Genomic DNA, 22,350 nt, shown 5'->3' on the forward strand with positions numbered 1-22,350 from the left:
ATGAAAAAATTGGTTTATATTCTCTATGCTTCATAATTTTACATATAAAACTCAAAACCTGACATCCATTCCTGAGGGAGATAAAAAAAATCAATAAATACATGTGTAACATAAATCAGTTGTGAAATTGTTGTGTGTTTCCTTTGACAGTGTTTACGCAGCGTGTTTGGGGAGATCAGAGAGAAATGACAGACTGATTTACCTCCGGCTGTGTTTCTCTGCAGCTCAAAACCCAGAATATTCTCACTGTGTCAACTCAGCCATGATGAAACAGAATTAATTTTAATTAAAGGTGATGTACTTTCATTTTAGAGTGTTTATGGCCTGTTGCTGGAACACAATTAGCTACATCCTTCTTGCACATTTGTGTTTGCAATGCTAGTTATTCACCCTGACCTAAGTTTACTGTTGCTATTTTATTTTTGTGTTTTCAATGCTAGTTTTCACTCTGGCCAGCCAAGTTTACTGTTACTATTTGTTAGTTTTAAATGCTAGTTTTCACTCTGCTATAAGCTAGTTTTCACTCTGGCTACAATGCTAGTTTTCACACGGGCTAACCAGGTTTATTGTTGCTATTTTAAATGTGTATTTTCAATGCTAGATTTTATTCTGTCTAAGGTACAGTATATGCTATTTTTCACTCTGGCTACAACGCTAGGTTTCACTCTGGCTAAGCAAGTTTGCTAAATTATATTTTATTTGTGTGTTTACAATGCTAGTTTTCACACTGGCTACTAAGCTAGTTTTCACACTGGCTAAACAAGTTTGTTGATATATTATTTGTGTGTTTACAATGCAAGTTTTCACTGGCTATATGCTAGCTTTCACTCTGGCTTACCAAGTTTACTGTTGCTATTTTATTTGTGTGTTTACAATGCTATTTTTACTTTGGCTAACCAAGTTTACTTTGGTTATTTTGTGTTTACAATGTTATATTTCACGTTGGCTAATGTGCTAGTTGTCACTCTGGCTACAATGCTAGTTTTCACTCTGGCTCAGGAAGTTTACAATTGCTATTTCATGTGTGTGTTTACAATGCAAGTTTTCACTCTGGCTATATGCTAGTTTTCACCCTGGCTTACCAGGTTTATTGTTGCTATTTTAAATGTGTATTTTCAATGCTAGATTTTATTCTGTCTAAGGTACAGTATATGCTATTTTTCACTCTGGCTACAACGCTAGGTTTCACTCTGGCTAAGCAAGTTTGCTAAATTATATTTTATTTGTGTGTTTACAATGCTAGTTTTCACTCTGGCTACTAAGCTAGTTTTCACACTGGCTAAACAAGTTTGTTGATATATTATTTGTGTGTTTACAATGCAAGTTTTCACTGGCTATATGCTAGCTTTCACTCTGGCTTACCAAGTTTACTGTTGCTATTTTATTTGTGTGTTTACAATGCTATTTTTACTTTGGCTAACCAAGTTTACTTTGGTTATTTTGTGTTTACAATGTTATATTTCACGTTGGCTAATGTGCTAGTTGTCACTCTGGCTACAATGCTAGTTTTCACTCTGGCTCAGGAAGTTTACAATTGCTATTTCATGTGTGTGTTTACAATGCAAGTTTTCACTCTGGCTATAAGCTAGCTTTCACCCTGGCTTACCAAGTTTACTGTTGCTATTTTATTTGTGTGTTTAGAATGCTAGTTTTTACTCTGGCTAACCAAGTTTACTTTTGCTACTTTGTGTTTACAGTGTTATATTTCACTTTGGCTAATGAGCTAGTTGTCACTCTGGCTAACTACGATTACTGTTGCTATTTTACATTAATTTTGATCATCTATAGGTAAAGATCGTTTTTTTCTTTTTTTTTTCTTTTAGTTAACACTGAGCTACACCCACATATAAAAATGTAGTCAATATTCTTATGGTAAAAATATCAACAATAGAAATAATATCTGGAAAATCCCTGATGATATCGAGGCTAAATATCCAAACAAGTTATATTCCAAATTTGAATTTGATATCTCAAAATATGAGCCTCAATGAAATTTAGTTTGGCTGCAGTACCAGACATCACCACCAGATGACATTCAGTTCACATTGGTAACCATATGAAAAGGCTCCCTACTTTTGTGTGTTAAGGAAAATGAACCATATATTTTATATTTTGACAATATTTGTAAAGTAGGCATCAAATTGGTGGTATTTGATTTGAATTTAGCCTCTAAAAAACTTCTAAACATTTTTTACATGTGGATTGCTGTAGCAAAGTAATGCTTAAACTCAAACTCTTATTTGTCACTAAATATGGAAACAAAATGTTAAGCTGTCAAATGATATATCATTTGTTGTGCTTTATGTTTAGACTATAATTTTATGGTTTAAAATCATAACCACAAACGGTCCCACAGGTTGAATAGTGACAATAAACGGATTTTGATCTTTTCATACAAAACAAAAATAAACAGTATTAATGTATTCAGAAGACTTACAAATTTTGCAGCGATTTACAGTTGGTCATGATTAGATTAAGATTTAATTGCCAAATAATAAAATAAACTTAAGCATCCGGCTATTGGGATGGTGACAGTTTACTTTCCCAAACTACATTACTGGCACGCTAGCTTCTTTTCCTAAATCTTCATATAATTATATGCATTGTGAAAAGACTTACACAACTACATTTGACTAGCATTTTTGTAGATCTTTAGTTTTAATTGTGCAAATTATTAGTTATTTACGTTATGTACTGCACGCGTCCCTGGACACAAGAACTAAAAGTGAGGATAGTGTGCTTCGACAGCCCAAACTTACTTAGATTCAAAATCTCCATTATTTTTTGAGGATTCTTGCAGTATTTACCTGATGAAAGTTTCTTTAGAATCTACTGGGTTATGGGTTTGAATTTAGCCTCTAAAAAGAACTAAGTATTTCTTTTACATGTGGATTGCTGTAGCAAAGTAATGCTTTACAATTCTGATGAGCATCCTTGTCGCAAATGAATAAATAAGAGGTGCTCAGTGATAGCTATTAAAAATCTGTCTCCAGACATAGAAAGTAGAAATTTTAAGCTGTGCATAGTTTTCTTCAAGAGGCCAAACCTACTCAGATTCAAATACTTCAGAACTTTTAGAGAATTCTTGCACAAATGACCTGTCAAAAGTTCCTTTACAATCTTCTGGGTTATGGAGGGCCACAGGTGTACAGTATTGGTCCACTCATCTTCGCGCTGTAGGTCTTTCCACGTCTCTCTGGGAACAATTAATGTCAGCCATTCAAAGTGCAGCTATTGGTGGAGAGCAGGACTTCAAAGGCCAACCACCTCAAAGGCTTCCAGCGCAGAAACGGCCCTCAAAACTCCTCTAAAGCACAGAGAGAGTCCTGTTTCTATGGCTCGGCGAGGGAGGGGAAGGCCTGCGCTCTTTATGAAAGAACCTACTAACATGCAGGAAAATCTCCATGGGACTGAAAACTTCCATTCAGAGTGTTGAGGAACAGAGAGATGGAGAATCCTGATCAAAAATGTTTGGTTCATGAAGAGGGTTTTAACCATTGCCCAGTCATATTGTAGTTGTATTTTATTATTATTATTATTTTGTCTTTTTGGAAGCAGGCAGATTTCATGGACTTGTGTTTTTGACATTGACTGTGGACTGGCACACAGCCAGAAGTTTCACCATTGTAGGGAGCTACGCTTTGTTCGCTGGTGTGGACCATTAAATCCCATCATCCCCCTCCCTCTTTTTCTCTCTCTTTTTTTTTTTTAACCAAAGTCCCTGAAAGACTGAGCACCTGTTTAAGTAAAAAAAAAAAAACAATTAAGAGTCCATTGGAAGTATTTAAACCCCAGATTAAAGAGGATGGTGCAAATGGGAAGTATTAGGATTTTCTTTTATAGTTTTTTATTCCAGACCTACATGGAGCCTTTTCGGGTGCACAAAGACAGCTGTAGCCTCCCAGTGACCGGCTGTAGGATTCAGTCATTAGCCACAAGCCAGGGAGTTGTTAAAATGCAATAAACCATAACATTTAACGCCCTTTCAATGCAGAGTTCATTTTAATGATCAAAAGATTGGAGATTAGCACTTCTTTTTTTTGTCACCTTTTATCTTTTGTGGAGGACAGGTACAGGAAGTTGTCATTTAGGAGGCACTTTAATCCAATGTGACACATGGAGAATTTGGTGCAGGCTTAAATCTGTGCTAGAAAGTTACCTGAACTGAGATACAACCAATGTTGTCATGGGAGAAACATACAGTATGTGAAATGTATAGTTAAGGAAGTTACTAATGCCCCGTTTCCTCTGAGTGGTATAGTACAGTTGCGTTCAGTATGCTTTTATGGCCATTTCGACTATCGAAAGGTACCTTTACCATACCACTTTTTGGGAACCCGTTTGCAAGGGTACTTAGCACAACAAAAGGGTACCAAAAGTTGGAGCAAATCGCACAGCTGAATGTTACTGGTTTACAGAGATTCGTCACTCACTCGTGCAACAAGCCAGGAGAATAAAAACAATGGAACCGCCATTTTTAAAAACACAGCCGTGACATTACACTGTAATACTATATACATATAATAATGAGCTATGGTCAACCCAAGTTTAAACTAATCTTGTTGTCATCTTGATGAACAGCTTACAAAGCCAAGAAAAAGAGCCGAACTACCCTGTGCCCCGTAGTTGTTTACAAGGTCGTCTGAAGTGTGAGTGGTTTTGCTTTCTTGCTGGCCCTCGCCCCGCTTCTATGTTTAAAATAATGAACTTCTTGAGCTCATTACTTGATTGAAATGCATCTAATATGCATTTGGGATGGTTTTGCAAAAAGATTTGTTTCACTACAGGATGAACACATGACTATTTTGGGGACCTATTGTCCCTAAAAAGGACAGCAAAACCTGAGAATTTTGCCATTTTGTGTTGTCCCCTAAAAGGGAAACGACATCTTAAAAAATACTCAAGTATATTTATCTAAAAGTGTAAACATTTGAACACGTTTTCTGAAAGTGAGTTTAAAAGCAGGACTTGGTTTGTGGATGGAAAATATTGTTTGATCAGTATAAAATATTTTAATATGGAAAGTCTGCACAAATCATGGAAACTTAATGTGTGTGTTTGTGTGTGTGTGTGTGTGTGTGTGTGTTTATGGGGCTGAAAATAACTGTTAGCCATGTTTAGCATGGTAAACAATTATCGATTAAAGGGGACCTGTTATGCAAAAATTGCTTTTATAAGAGGTTTAAACACAGTTGTGTGGCAAAAGTCACAGTGTGAATATAACCAGCTTCTAGCTTCTAGCCATGTTTAGCATGGTAAACAATTATAGATTAAAGGGGACCTGTTATGCAAAAATTGCTTTTATAAGAGGTTTAAACACAGTTGTGCGGCAAAAGTCACAGTGTGAATATAACCAGCTTCTAGTGGTAAGATATATTGATTTGTTTTATATATAATCACACCTGAGGCCTCATGGTGGAGCAGTGGGTAGCACGATCGCCTCACAGCAAGAAGGTCTCTGGTCTGAGCCTCGGCTGGGTCAGTTAGCATTTCTGTATACAGTTTGCTTGTTCTTCCCGTGTTGGCGTTGGTTTCCTCCGGGTGCTCCGGTTTACCCCACCTGTCCAAAGACATGCGGTACAGGTGAATTGGGCAGGCTAAATTGTCCGCAGTGTATGTGTGTGAATAGGAGTGTATGGGTGTTTCCCAGTGATGGGTTGCAGCTGGAAGGGCATGCGCTGCGTAAAAACATATGCTAGATAAGATGGCGGTTCTTCCTCTGTGGCGACCCCAGATTAATAAAGGGACTAAGCCGAAAAGAAAATGAATGAAGGAATAATCACACTCGATAACACACACTCGATCTGCAGAAATGCTTTGCTTGACATTTTTCCTTTGTACGTGTAATCCAGGGGTCACCAAACTTGTTCCTGGAGGGCCGGTGTCTAGCAGCCCCAACCCTAATCAAACACACCTGAACTAGCTAATCAAGGTGTTACTAGGTATACTTGAAACACCCAGGCAGGTGTGTTGAGGCAAGTTGGAGCTAAACCCTGCAGGGACACCGGCCCTCCAGGACCGAGATTGATGACCCTTGGTGTAATCACTGGGGGAAAGTCCTGCCCACTAATGACAATCTCTCCCTCATTATCATAAGACTTCAGTCTTGTTATTGAATCTGCCACTATGCTGACACATAGGCATTTCTAGCTCCGCCTTCTCCTGTACAGAGCACAATCTCATTTAAATTTAAAAAGACACTCACCAAAATGGCACAATTTCGATCAAAGCCTAAAAGGGTCAGTTTCAGAGTTATGAAACATAATTTGTTGGGTATTTTGAGCTATACACACTTCACATACACACTCTAGGAACATCAGAGACTTGTAAAAAGGGGCATAATAGGTCTTGCCTTTATTTTAAGTTCTGCCTTCTTGTCAGCTTGCTTCCCTGCTGAAAAATCCAGCTTAAACCAGCCTAGGCTGGTTGGCTGGTTTTAGCTGGTTGACCAGCCTGGTTTTACAGGGGTTTTGGCCATTTATTGGCTGGAAAATGACCAGCCAAATCCAGCTAAAACCAGCTTGACCAGCCTGGTTTAAGCTAGATATAGCTGGTTTTGGCTGGCATCCCAGCTTGGCTAGGCTGGTCAAGCTGGTTTTAGCTGGTCATCTCCCAGCCTGACCAGCAAAGACCAGGCTGGAAATGGCTGGAAACCAGCCTGGAAGTGGTCAAAACCCCTCTAAAACCAGCCTGGTCGACCAGCTAAAACCAGCCAACTAGCCTAGGCTGGTTAAGGCTGGATTTTTCAGCAGGGTTGTGATATTTCTTTCTTTTAAAGTCTGTTCTGATACATCTGCTTAAGTAATAAATATATCCCAGTAAATGAAGAAAATCTAAATAGATAATAGTAAACAGGATTTCAAATTTTCTGTGTCAATATTACAGGCCTCAGCCATGAAAAGCCATATTAGAAATATGGCCAATTTTTTAAGCCTAGTTTGTACTTTGCACCCACTTTCAACTACAATGGCGAAACAAGTGACGACAGGAGGTGTAAATGAACTCCAACTCAAAATAAATGCGGAAGCAACTCTACAGTACTCCTTCCCTCATCTTTCGGGAGGGTAAACAAACACAGCAGCCATCTTTACCTGTGGTCTGCAGTGACTTCCAGCATCCCTGCCGAGACTTGACTGCAGGTGACTCTGCGCTCCTTGTTTTGTTTGGTCTGGCCTCCCGGTCCTCCTGCTGTGACCCCAGCGCATGTTTCTGGCACGTTAGAGAGGCTCTCGCTCTGATTAGGGTAATTACAAACCATCTCTGCTCTGCCCGCTCCTCAAAGCCCACTTCAGCATGGATTCATCCATTTGTCTTAAAGTAATGAAATCCCTGGGGGAGGGGCGGGAGGCGCCGCGTGGCGGGGCGCCTCATTTCAGGAGCTATTAAGTAGCAAACGTGCTACTCGCTAGCACTTTTATCACTGCGCTCGTTAATCTCAGAGCCCTTCCGCTCCGTGGAGCTGCTGCCATTGCGGTAATCACAATAAATCACCACGACAACTGCTGCGGCCCAACCGTGGTGCAACGGAAGAGCAGAATAACAGCCGTCTCAAGCACCGCCGCACTGATGGCTCTTTCCAGTAACATTCATTTTGGTTTGAGGATCTTTGTGTAAATACAAAATTAAAGTTATTTTTTTTATTATTTAGATGAAATTTAGTTTGCAGAATAAATCTTAAGAATAAATCTGAATAAAACATCAATACATCATCAATACTTCAATACACACAGTCAATCTGTGCGACTGACATGAAACTGCTTTGAAATTTGCGATTGAACTCTTGCAAGCACTCATAATTAGTCCTCTAATTTATATTAGATTAATTGGATTTCATTGCAAAATATTACACAGCGCAGCAGTAAATGTGACAAATGTGAAATTTAACCTACTAAAACTGTTGATGCGAACCCGAACCTACAGGACTGTAAACCCATAAACACTTCAGTGTGTTCATTTGCTCCAACCTCAAAGTGAAATGGGCGGTGTTTAAGACATATTAAGATTTAACTGTGACATAAAATAAGCAACATTTGTTTGTCGCTTTTGATAGATATAACAACCTAAACAAAACCTAACCAACCATTTTAACATATCTAAATACAATTTTAATTTTAACATATCCATTTTTCAAATCACAGTTGTTGAGTTTCACAGGATTCATACAACATCTAAATACAATGAAATACTAACTAAAATGTAAATACTATTACTAATCAATAAGCCTTTAATTAGCCCGCTCTTTTTTAAGTAGAACATAGATGATAGACAGAAATAATTCAAGCGAAAACACGAAAATGCCTGACCAATATATATATATATATATATATATATATATATATATATATATATATATATATATATATATATATATATATATATATATATTAGGGATTTCAGAGAATTTCACGGTACGGTAATACCTCGGTATGAATGTCACGGTACGGTATTTATTGAACCATTTACAGGAAAAAACAAAACTTATGAAAATACTCCAAAAAAGTGCCAAAAGTGTCAATGACATACAAATTAGTCATCTATCTGTAAGCTTTGAAACAGGAACTAAAATTTTAATAACAAAAAATTATTAAACCATGTAAAAAAATTAAGTTTCAATGTAGTAGTGTTGAAAACTAATCACATTCAACATTTAATCACTCACTCACTTAGATAAAGATGGGTTTAAAGGAAAATTATCATATAAATATAATCTGGTAAAAGCTGGTATCTCTGGGCATTTACAATGTCCCCTGCAACAGAAAAAAACCCTCTCATTTGGGACTGAGGTTTCTGGGACAAGAGAGATATGACTTGGCCCAGGTTGTTAGCAATGGGGAACGTTGTGCATTGTCTTTCCCCCACTTGAGAGGACAAACCATGAGTGAGATAGAGATCTCATGTCTGCATCAATCTGAACAGTGTGCTGTGTTTCTGCAGTCCCCATGACTGATTAGTCGTATTCCCCAACTTGCAGGCACGTGCACACACAGTGCTCAACCTGTGCAGTGCACATGCCCTTTTTAGTCTTGGATAGAAAGTTCCCTTCCAAAATGATCAAAAGTGCCCCCGCGACGCGACATACCCTCCGTCCCCGCTTTACAGTACGCGCGCGACAACACAGCTGATAAGAACTCGCGCGACAACACCGCTTTTCAGTACGAGCGCGACAACACAGCTGATAAGAACTCGCGCGACAACACACCTATTCAGTACGCGCGCGGCGACAACACCCAGCTCTTTTTTTATCCCTGCTTCTAGCAGCACACTCCATTTCCGCATTACTGGATCTGTAGCGACAACAGACCGCAAGGGATTATGGCCAAGCATGGGCTGATGGGAAATGTAGTTTCCGGTACCTCCCGTTCGCTTCATTCGCCTGAGCAAATTTTCTCAGAAGACCTATAGTTTTACCGAGTCATGCGACTACGGTAATATCAAAAAAAAATAATATTGCGGTATGACAGTATTTACAATAACGTTACATCCCTAATATATATATATATATATATATATATATATATATATATATATATATATGAGCAATATCACACGAGTAGCAGTGCAATATGGCTGTGTATCAGCACTGGTGGGAGGCGTGCGTTGGCATGAGGCCGCAGGCCGAGTGCCTTAGTGCACCCACCAGTAAGACTTGAGTAAGATTTTTCAGTCATCTTTCCACCACTGGTTGCAGCTAAACTCTCCAGGACACTGGCCCTTCAGTACAGAGTGTGGACAGCCCTGACTTAGCCAATCACCATAAGCAAGAAACGACTGAAATAGTGACTGCCGGTTTAAGTAAAATAGTGGAGTAAAAATATTGATACAGAACTAAAAAATGTACTCAATTAAAAGTAAATAAATACATTATTAAAGCTACTTAGTAAAGTACAGTTCCTTAAAAAGCAAACACATTTTTCTTTGTAATTCATTACATTAGATCACTGTCTTTTTGGCGATCTGGTGAAGTCTGTCTAATTTGTAGTCTCTCTCGGGTCTCTAGTGAGTTACAATAATCATATTTCTTCCATCGCAAGTTGCTGTTGCGTACTAACACAGCCCAACCGACTTAAACGAGACCATATGTGGCGCTATTCTTTCCAATCCAATGGCTCTAATGAAGCTCTTTTTATTTCAGTCCATGTGCGATACAGCAATAACACAGACGGCACCTTAGCGCTGTGCAAAAGCTCTACAGCTATTAACATATCTGTACCTTGATGTATGAGTCCTTATGGAGGAGTATCATGGCACAGTCATTGTAAGCAAAAAAAAGCTGGCTCAGGTCCTTCGCTAATTAACTAGAGTTAATCTCCCAAACGCAGCATTATAATCACAGCCACACTTAATGCACAGTGTGTTACGCTTCCTGTTCCATGTCCAACGCCATTGTGCTGATTGATGTTTGGGGAAACCGGTGTGTCAAGAGGTGTTTATTTCACAAGCGGTGGGCTCTCTGACAGGCCTTTCATACGAGTGTGTAATATACAGCCCGAGACAAAATTTAGAGCAGCCCTGCACTCCGCGTTGAACCCCTTTGAAATGCTGTAACCCAACAAGTGCAGGCGCCGTTGGGCCTCAAGAGCGATACGGCCGGCTTTTGTTCTGCCCGAGCGAGGCTTGACACGCTATTAGTCACCAGCAGGTCAACAGAGGCACGCAGAGCAACATTTTTCCAACACATTAGGCCAGGCTGAAGAGAAGAGTGCAAAGAGTACTGAGACACGGCAAGAAGATATAGAAAAAGTAAGAGAGGGCATGTGATAATTCTTGATCAGAAAGGGTTACAGAGTAGACTTTAATGTACACAGCAAAGCAGAGTTGTGCCTGCAGGAGGAACAACTTCAGACTTGATGGTTGATTTTTGTAAATTACACGGTATTTAACTGTAATATGAACTGTATTTTACTGTACACTGAAAAAAGTGTTGCATGCAGAACTGTCGCAAACAATTTATTTGTGTTGAATTTAAACAAACAAATTAAGTTTAATAATGTTCAACTTAATTTGTTTGTTTAAATTCAACACAAATAAATTGTTTACAACCACTTAACTTTTAAAAAAGTAAGTAAATCCAAGGAATCATCTTTGGATAATTTTTTTCAGTGTAGGATAGATATACGGTATGTTACTGTATTTTAAAGTTGCGCTGTGAAAATGACATATTTTTTACAGTAAAGATATACAACATTGTAAATGCATATACAGCAAGGTAAAGGGTGCTGTAAATGTAACTACAGTATTTTTTGCAGTTGATTTGCAGTAAGTTACTGGTGAACTGCTGCCAGCTAGTCACTGTATTATAGTAGACTTCTGTTTTTAATCAGAATCAGAAAGAGCTTTATTGCCAGGTATGTTCACACAAATGAGGAATTTGTTTTTGTGACAGAGCTTCTACAGTGCAACAGAATTACAGAGTCGGGACAATAAAAAGATAATAAAAATATAAAAAGGCAGTAAGTAGTGAATGCAAATATACAAATAGAGGAACAACTATTACAGCTATATTACTATATACAGTAGCCCCTTTCACACAGTGATACCGGTATATATCCGGAAAATTTCCGGAACGACTTTACCGGTATATTCAAAAAAGCATTGTTCACACAGGCGAGGATGTTACGGAATTTTTCCGGAAAAGAGCATTCACACATCCATCCCAAAATGCCGGTAAATTCTGACATCATTAACCAGAAATGACCTCTAAATGGCTGCGCTTGTGTTTGTAAACATTTGACTACATTACATTACAAAAAGTTCAAGCTTGGTGAACTCTGACCTGCAAATCTGCATCACTTGACTGCGTGATACCAAACGAGAATCAAAACATGACCTCTCTGGACAGAAATGTTAAATATGGACCAATCGCTCGCTTTTTAAAATGTCAAATCATCTTGTTTCAACTTTTTTTCGCAGCGCCGTATGACATAATTTCGCAAGCTTAAACTCTAGTGTGACTGCAGCTTCATTCCCTCATAACAAACTAACGGTAAGAGGGGCGTGGTTAAGAGTATTGTGGATGAAGCTGACAAACTGATATCATCAGAGGAGAAACGCCACTTCAAACACAGAAGCAAACAGCCAGATTTTGATTCAAGATTACTGAAACAAACCAATTCATTTTTAACAATGAATTAACTTGCACAGATTAATTGGTCACCTAAAGAATAACGATGTGCGCTAGCAAAATAAACATTGTACATTGTGATTTAAAACTGACTTTTTCCAAGCAGAAGCATATATATATATATATATATATATAGTATAGATAAGTTTAGGTAAAGCGGTTTGAATAATTAATAACACATATCTAATCTGATGATATATGTGTATTTAATGTTATTCACATATTGTGAACTTATATGATTGGTCATAACTTCTGCACGCGTCATTACGCAAACACATGAGGAGATTTCTCTGGATGAAAGAGCAGCGAACGGCAGATTAAAATGCTTCTTCATCTCGAATGTGGTGGGAAATGAAATAAAAATAAATGTGGAGGATATTAGATGTGACAATGTGATCGACAGGACACTTTCAACGGTGACAGAATGCACATAAATGAGCAACTGAACGATCTGTTAAAGACGCAATTATGATGAAATATGCCCTAAAGCTTGCCTGCTCTTCTGTCACACACTTGGAGACAACTTTCAGGATGTTGTAGTAGGTGAAGCACCACACTCTGTGAAAAATGAGACTAAAAACTCTTAAGGCCTGCCACACATTTGATGATTTAGACCAGATTTTGGGTCTGATATGTATGATATAAAGATTGATTGACTTTTTCATAATTTTGTTTTAGGGCTTTTCAGACCCTTTTTAGAGTAAGAGGAGTAGAGTAGAGTAACAGGAATGAATGGGGAGCAGAGATAGAGGGGAAAGGTTGCATACTTATCCACTAGACATTCGTTGTTTGGTTGGGTTTGGGTTGGTTTGGTTGGTTGTCGGATTGGCGTTGGTTGGTTGGTTAGTTAGTTAGGTTGGTTTGGTTTGGTCAGGTCTGGTTTGGGTTGGTTTGGTTAGGTTGGGTTGGTTGTTTTGGTCTGGTCTGGTTGGTTGGTTTGGTTGTTGGGTTGGATAGGGTTTGGTTGGTTGGTCAGTTGTTGGGTTGGCTATGTTTGGTTGATTTAATTTGATTTGATTAAATTTGGCTGGGTTGCATTTGGTTGGTTGGTTTGGGTGTTGGGTTGGGTTGATTTGTTGGGTTTGGTTGGTTGGTTGTTAGGTTGAGTTGTGTTGGTTATGTTAGTTTGAGTTGGCTTTGGTTTGCTGGGTGGTTGGTTGGTTGGTTGGGTTGGTTGAGTTCGTTTGGTTGGTTGGTTGTTCGGGTTTGGTCGGGTTTGGTTTGGTTAGTTTGGTTAATGGGTTCAGTTGGTTGGTTTGTTTGAGCTTGGTTGGTTAGTTGTTGGGTCGGGTTGGTTATGTTTGGTCGGGTTTGGTTTGGTTAGTTAGTTGGGTTGAATTGGTTTGGTTTGATTGGTTGGTTTGGTTGGTTGGGTTGGCTTTGGTTGATTGGTTGGTCGGTTTGGTTTAGTTGGATTAGGTTGGGTTTGGTTGGTTGTTTGATGGGTTGGGTTTGATTGGTTTGGGTTGGTTATGTAAGATTGGGTTGGCTTTGGTTAGTTAGTTGGTTTGGTTTGGTTGGTTGGTTAGTTTGGGTATTGGGTTGTGTGGATTAAGTTTAGTTGTTTGTTTGGGTTGGCTTTGGTAGGTAGGTTGGTTGGTTAATTTGATTTGGTTTGGGTTTAGTTTGTTGGTTGGTTGGTTTGGTTGTTGGGTTTGTGATGTTAGGTTGTGTTGGGTTGGGTTTGGTTGGTTGGTTGGTTGGCTGGTTTTGTTGGTTTGGTTTGTGTTGAGTTGGTTTGGGTTGGGTTGGTTTGGGTGAACAAAATGACAAACAAGTGTGTGAAATCAGAGTAACCATGGCAACAAATAAAACCTAAATGTTTAAAATGTATATTTACAATACATTTCCTAAATAATGTGCACAAATAGAATGTTTAGTTGTTTAAAAGTTTGAAATTGGTAAAATTAAATTTTTTTTGTTTTATATATATATATATATATATATATATATATATATATATATATATATATATATATATATATATATGCATATAATTTATTCCTAATTTATTACAATGTTGATATTTCAGCATTATTTAAATATGAATTCATATACTCACAAAGCAGCATTGGAAAATGCCACACAGTAGTAGATTTTAGGCCATATTTTGGGTCTGGTTTGCATGATTGGAAAATGAAACTCAAAATTGTCATTTATTGACATTTCATCCAACTTATCCAGTATATGTTTTACGCAGGGGATGCCTTTCCAGCCACAACCCAACACTGGGAAACACCCACACACTCTTGCACACTCACATAAACTACCGCTCGGCTAATTTTGCTTATATAATTAACTTGTACCGCATGTCTTTCGACTGTGGGGGAAACCAGAGCACCCGGAGGAAATCCACACAAATATGAGGAGAACATGCAAACTCCACACAGAAATGCCACCTGACCCAGCCAGGGCTCAAATCAGCAACCTTCTTGCTGTGAGGTGATAGTGCTACCCACTGCGCCACTGTGCTGCCCACATCTTAATTGTTAGCAATCTAAATGAGCTCATCCCAAATCCAAAATGTGTTTGATATTTACAACTCTCATTTCTTTCATTTTTATTATCATTTTTGCTTTGTTTGGTTTTCTTCTTTCATGGTATTTATTTATTATTCTTTTCTGCTTCATATTGATGGATTCTCCTAAATGAACCCAGATGTTTAGTATTCCTCATATCTGTTGCAAGATTCAACCTGGAAAGAAGAAATATTTTAGCTGCGATCACTTACTTACTGAAATGTGTCTTCACATTTAAGGAATTAAATTGTTTTGTTTTTTCTTCACAGATGTTTCTCCTGAGTAAAAAGACCACGGCTTACAATCTTACATGTTTGTCATCTACAATTTCAAGTTCTCAAACTGTGCTCAGATTTAGCAGATTATAATGCATTTATATATAGAGTACAGTAGGCTTTTCATATTAACAACAGTTTACCCAAAGTGACTTACAAATGACATCTAACATCAGAGTCAAGAGTATGGGAAGATCAACACTGCTTACAATATCACAATATCAAAAAGCTGAAGGTGAACATTATATGCGAAAATAAATAAATAAATAATATATATAGTGTATATATGAAGTTAATATGAGCTGTATATTAGCCATATAATTTACATGTACAGCTAAATAAATGTTATGAATATATAATGTACTTGCAACTCAATAAAATTTGATAATAATGCAGATAATAAATCTGTTAATGCAAAAAAATATATATATTATAATAATTTATTTATTTTATCATTCATTTATTTACGTATTTATTTATTCATTCATACATTTATTTGTTTGTTTGTGTATTTAATTATTTACTTATTTGTTTGCTCCTTTATTTGTTTGTTTATTTTTTATTTAGATTTTTTTTATTAATTCATCCATCCATTGCCTTATTTATTTATTTATTTAGTTATGCACTTTTTTTATTCATTTATTTATTCATTGGTTTATTAATTAATTAAATAGTTAATTTTTTTGTTTATTTATTTATTTATTTATTTATTCATTCGTTTATTTACTTATTTGTGTATGTTCTTATTCATTCATTTATTCATTAGTTTATTCACTCATTCATTTGTTATTAATTAATTAAATAATTCATTCATTTATTTATTCATTCATTTATTCATTCATTTGCGTTTTTATTTATTTATTTACGTATGTATTTTCTTATTCATTAATGCATTCATTCATTGGTTTTATTCATTCATTAATTTACTTATTATTTTATTTAAAATATTGGAGAAAAGTTTTAGTTGCATGCTTGCAAAAACAAGCACGCAAAAAAACTATTTGTTTTAGAACAATAAATGTGATGTTTGTGAAATAATTCTACTAAATCTTCCCTGATCATTCCAGATGAAAAGTAAACACAAATAATGAAAACAAATTTAAGATTGTGTAAAAGTTTAATGTAGAATATTAGTACAATTTTCTCTCAAGGTTCAAGGTCAACTGGTGGTTTCTTTCTCGCCACTGGCTTGCTAGGTTTGATATTTTTATTTGAAAACTGGACTGACACAGTTTCAACTTACTAAAAATTCTATGTTAAGCTGCTTTGAAGCAATCTACATTGTAAAAGCGCTATATAAGTTAAGATTCATTTAAAAAGAGAAAAAATGGCGAGCTGAGTTGAGTTAAAAATCTATGTTTTATTAAAATAACAAAATACCAAGTTCAGTTTACCAACAGATTCACAGCATGTCGGAAAAAACAGCAAATTCATATTAACTACATTAAATAAAATATTAATAATAAAATAAGATTTTGCTACTTGTTTAAACTACACTCAAAATTTTTATTTAACTACTTATTTAAAATTAGCTGAAACAACACAATTCTTGAGATTTCATTGGGACAACTTAATTTTTTAATATTAAATCCACATAAATTTGTTAAAAGTGTTAAGTTAACTTAATCAATTTGTGTTAGGACAACATGAATGAATTGTGTGGAACCCTACATTTTTTTACAGTGTACTTATGTGATATAAGCTAAAACTTTTTTTGGACAACTTAATTATTTTGTGTTCAACCCACTTAAACCTGTTAAGTTAAACATTTTGAATTGTGTGGAACCCTGCTTTTTTTTTTTTTGCAGCGTAAATACACAAACAAATTCAATCCACAGAGAATTGTGTCCTTCTGATCAAGCAAATGTCAAGTTTATCATTTTCCCCCAGAAAAATGCTAATGAGCAACACATGCAGTTCATAATGCATTATTTACCAAACAACTAAACAAAAATCTGACCGTACACAAGATGAGATGAGTGTCAGATTTTTTAAGCAAACCCATTTGCACCGTTTGTACTGGTATAATGTCTTTGCCCTTCATATAAACCCTTCCAGATGGCATAAGTGTGTGTTTCTGTTCTTTTTTTTTTTTTGCCATTGCTTGGAAAGCGATGTCCAACATCTGTTCTTTGGCTTCTGGTATGAAACACAGAGTCACAGATTGAGCAGCGTTGGCGCAGTGTGTGGTCCAAAGCCCAAGGGCCCGGGACGCTCTTAATAAAAGCTGACCCATCTGAACCCACAACTTATGAAACCACATGACATTTATCTCAAACTTCATACTGGCAATGCTGCTGTGTTTGTACATGGAGAATTAGTTGAAGTGAAAATAAGTCAGAATAATTATATATTCTGTCATGTCAAGAAATGTGTAGAAAAAAAATCTTCTTTCCATTAAAAAAAAATAAAAAAAAAAATATATATATATATATATATATATATATATATATATATATTTTTTTTTTTTTTTTTTATGGAAAGAAGATTTTTTTTTTCTACACATTTCTTAACATGACAGTTTTAATAACTCATTTCTAATAATTGATTTCTTTTATCTTTGCCATGATGACAGAAAATATTATTTTCTAGAAATCTCAAAATACTAGTGTTCAGCTTGAAGTGACATTTAAAGGCTTAACTATAGGTTAATTATTCAAATTATTGCATAACGATGGTTTGTTCTGTAGACAATCAGAAAAAAATATTGCTTAAAGGGGCTAATAATATTAAGCCAGGCTCGTTCTGATTACGTACCCGTATATACATTTCTGGAGAGTGCCAAATATGTTCCAGAAGGTATGTTTTTAACAGTTTTTTTTTTTTTTTTTTTGCGAATCCACCAGAGGTCGCACTGTGTATGCTTTTTGAGATCTCAAATTTCTTTTGTAAATGTTATTGCACTGACAAATCGACTGACCCACCCACCTCCTGCCCTAAACCCAACCAACATTGTTTTCAAAAGCAATCCAGCAAAAGAAAAGCCCTCGCGGCAGCCTGATTTTTACCACATTTTCAGATTTTACCACATTCTCACATTCTTAAATGATTGATTTTTGGATGGAAATTTCTGTGTACTGTAAATTGTACCATTCTTAAAATACACTGTAAATACTATTGTTATGGGTAGGGATTGCTCGATCATTTTACACAATAGCTGTTTAAAATTTTGAGGTCAGTAAAATTATTTCATTCATTCATTCATTCATTTAATAAGGATTCTTTAATAAATGCAGATGTGTTTTTTATGTTTTTTTTATTGTAGAAAGGGTTTTTTGTAGACACAAAGAGTATTAAAATACAATATCTGATTTATTGTATGTAAAAAGCCATCTGTCATCATTCTTTAAATAAATAAATAAATAAAGAATGCATTTATTAAAATAAAAAATACAATTATTTAGTTCTTTATTATTTAGTTAAATGTGTTTATATTGAATAAGTGTCATAAGCTCACCAAAGCTCAATTTTTTTGATCCAAAATAATCTAATATTATTTAAAACTTCCTTTTTTATGTTCTACAATGTAATTTATTCCTGTGATACAACTTTTCAGCATTATTGATCCCTCAGTAACCATCAAGAAGCATTTATTATCAGTGTTAAAACCGTTGTAGTGCTTTATTTGTATAATATTTATTTTTTATTTATTCATTTATTTATTCATTCATTCATTCATTTAATAAGGATTATTTAATAATGCAAATGTTTTCAATTTTATATTTTTACATTTTTAAATATATTTTTAATTTTAGAAAAGTTTTTTTGTACACACAAATAATATAAAAAATAAAATATCTGATTTACTGCATGTAAAAAGCCATTATCTACCATAATTTTCTTAAGTAAATTAATAAATAATTATTTATTTATATTTTGTAAATATGTATATATTAAATGTCTTCATTAAACCATCAAAATATAATAGTTATTTAGTTATAATAATAATAATAATAATAATAATAATAATAATAATAATAATAATAATAATAATAATGTTAATTTAGATCTTAAATAATGCATTATTTATTTATTAAGATTTTTTTAATAATGAAAATGTTTTCAATTTAGAATTTTTGAATTCTACAAATATTTTTGAATTTAACATTTTTAATGTATTTATTTTAATTTAGTAAAGAAGTTTTATGTGTACATGAAAAGAATATTAAATTTAAATAAAACAATTGTATGTGTGAAAGTAAAAGTCATCATCTATCATCTTTCTTAAAATCAATCAACAAATAAATATTGAATTTATTAAAACCTAAATAACATTATTATATTTTATTATTATAACTTTGGTTTGTAATACAAGTTAATTCGTCTTTTGGGATTGTAGTGTTTATATTTGCCATCAACATTCCTTTTCCTTTGGCTTAGTTCCTTATTTTTCAGGGGTCGCCACAGCGGAAAGAACCGCCAACTATTCCAGCACGCTTTCTAAAAAAATTGTCAAAAAATTACATAATTTTTCTCTTTTAAATCTGTCTGCAGTCACTGGGTTTTGCCATTGTTTTATGACATGCACATAAGAAACATCTCCACTGCTGCACAAACGAGCAGTCTAAGCATCACTGCTGTGGACCTGTTTCTCTGTGTACTCATTTGTTACCTGTTTTCTACTGTATCTCTCAGAGCCTCTTTGAAACGCGCTGCACATATACTTCACAGACTGACAGCTCCTGTGCATTAAGGTCTCTTTAGCTGTGCCATTAACCAGATAATCAGACTGAAATGAGTTCACTGTGCAGGCCACGAGCCTTTGGAAATATTGCGATTTAAATTTAAATTGCATTTTTAATATATTCCATTTCAGACATTTCACATTTGCTTTTACTTATTTCCATAATATGTTTTTTCTGTATTTTCCTGTGGGTATGTGTGTGTGTGCACGTTTTTAAAGGTGAATGCTTTTGTGGGCCCATATGGTATTGAGGTACAGAAAACAGCCTCAATAGGTCTTCAGTATAAAACACCAGAAAGCAACTTCTTTAAGGTAGTCTCAGTTTCTTTCATCTTTTAATATATATATATATATATATATAGTTGAAGTCAGAATTATTAGCCCCCTTCGATTTTTCTTCTTCTTTTTAAAATATTTTCCAAATGATGCAGAGCAAGGAAATTTTCACAGTATGTCTGATAATATTTTTTCTTCTGGAGAAAGTCTTATTTTTTTATTTCGGCTAGAATAAAAGCCGTTTTGAATTTTTTATGAACCATTTTAGGGACAAAATTATTATCCCCTTTAAGCTATATTTTTTCTCGATAATCTACAGAACAAACCACTGTTATACAATAACTTGTCTACTGTAATTCCCCTAACCTGCCTATTTAACCTAATTAACCTAGTTAAGCCTTGTAATGTCACTTTAAGCTGTAAAGAAGTGCCTGATAGTTAGATGTGGAGCTAACAATAATCAGATTCACTCCAATGAACGCATAAAAATCGGCATCATCAGTTACTCGAGTGCATGACTCAGGTGCTGGTGCCCCCCTGATGGGGCACGTCTCACAGTCTGAAAACCCCTGCCCTAATGCACAAATAGCTCGAACTCATACATTCAGAAGAGGGAACTGGTGACATGCAGCAACTTTAATCATAAGGTAAATACAAAATAACACTCATCGCTCCCAAACTGACCAATCACAGAGCTTGCGCTACACGTCGTAATACATACTTTTATTTGTGTATTTTTTTATTTATAATAATAATAATAATAATAACAATAATAATTCATTCATTCATTCATTTTCTTTTCAGCTTAGTCCCATTATTAATTCGGGGTCGCCACAGCGGAATGAACCGCCAACTTCTCCAGCACGTTTTTACGCAGCGGATGCCCTTCCAGCCACACACAATCATTCAAACTCATACACTACGGACAATTTAGCCTACCCAATTCACCTGTACCGCATGTCTTTGGACTGTGGGGGAAACCAAAGCACCCAGAGGAAACACACGCAAACGCTGGCAGAACATGCTAACTTCACACAGAAACACCAACTGATCCAGCCGAGGCTCGAACCAGTGACCTTGCTGTGAGGCGACAGCACTACCTACTGCGCCACTGCATCGCCCAATAATAATAATAATAATAATAATAAGAATTATTATAATAATAACAGCAACAATAATACTAAATATTATTATTAATATTATTAATATTTATTTATTTTATAAATAATGCTTAATTACAACAATAAAGTAAAATTACTGAAACATTTTTCACTCATGACGGGCAATGAGCATAAAGCTCTTATAAATCATAAAAATTTGACATATATAACTTCTGAGATTTGATTGGAGAAACAGATGAGCTATTAAAAAAAATCACCAATTATGACTCCTCCCATATGGATGTACAGATAAAGGCAACATCAGGAAACACAAAGCGAGTGTGTTCTGTCTGTGATATCCAACTTGTTCAGGATCCCCACTGAGAAACTGTATCGAGTGTCGAATCAAAGCGCTTGTAGAGCAGACGTCAGCTCCACCACAGTGAGGAATTCTTTCTTTACATCTCAACACGAGTCCTGTCGTCTTCAGTGATCTGCTGTCTCGTAGCATCTCTCCAAAAAAATGACCAAAGGGGTTTTCTGCGGTTTTAGAAGCACACTCTCAGTTTACTCTCTGTAGTCGGAGTCAGTCGATGCTGCATTGTGTTTTGGGCTCAGTGGCATCAATATTTTGGGATATTTTCAGGATATTCGTTTCAAGCGGCATGAAGGACATCAAAGCGCTCTGATGTTTGAGCGGAAAACACTTGGATTGCTTCTCCTACAGTAAATCTTTCAAGCTCAGGCTGATTCAAAATCATGCTGTGGAATTTCTGAATGAAGGTTATATATTAGATTTGAAGGCAGGATTGCAGGATTACTTTGCAAACAATGCATTTCAACTGTTGATATAGATATATATATATATATATATATATATATATATATATATATATATATATATATATATATATATATATATATATATATATATACATATATATTCCCATATAGGCATGGCATGACCTCACTTTAGATTAGGTCACAAAACTAGATGAAGTTGAGTTAATAAAGCATTTATAAACATATAACTATAAGTATATGCCTGAATAATAAGATATATAAATGTTGATTTCAATAGTTTATTAATCATTTAATAACTCATTCTGAATGATTCGAAAAAAAACCCAACTACTCTTAAATACAACTGGTTTGTAAACAATGCGATATTTAATTTAGTAACGAAAAATAAATCATTAACTAAGCATTAAAATACAATTATTAAGCACATTATATAGGTGCTTATAAGTCAAGAATGGAGCATTTGTAGCTGCAGTTATAAACTGCTTACTAACGCTTATTAATGTAGAGTTAATGCTTAACAGATAATGAATTCACTAATTGCTAATGCTTAATAAATGACTTATAGTGTGTA

At 35.3% G+C, this 22,350-nt stretch overlaps 1 long non-coding RNA gene across 1 annotated transcript in view; it reads right to left on the bottom strand.

Annotated features, from left to right (window-relative positions):
• Window positions 1-1,821: 1,821 nt before the first annotated feature.
• The window catches only part of LOC137487507 (uncharacterized), a 214,880-nt gene continuing 194,351 nt past the window's right edge, over window positions 1,822-22,350 (bottom strand). Inside the window, exons 8-9 of the long non-coding RNA XR_015507159.1 lie at window positions 5,282-5,560; window positions 1,822-5,151 (exon numbers count right to left, since the gene is read on the bottom strand). This is a non-coding gene — a long non-coding RNA (uncharacterized LOC137487507). The remainder of the gene's footprint in view (window positions 5,152-5,281; window positions 5,561-22,350) is intronic.

This window comes from Danio rerio, chromosome 14, assembly GCF_052040795.2.
Source record: "Danio rerio strain M-AB ecotype USA chromosome 14, GRCz13ab, whole genome shotgun sequence".
NCBI lineage: Eukaryota > Metazoa > Chordata > Actinopteri > Cypriniformes > Danionidae > Danio > Danio rerio.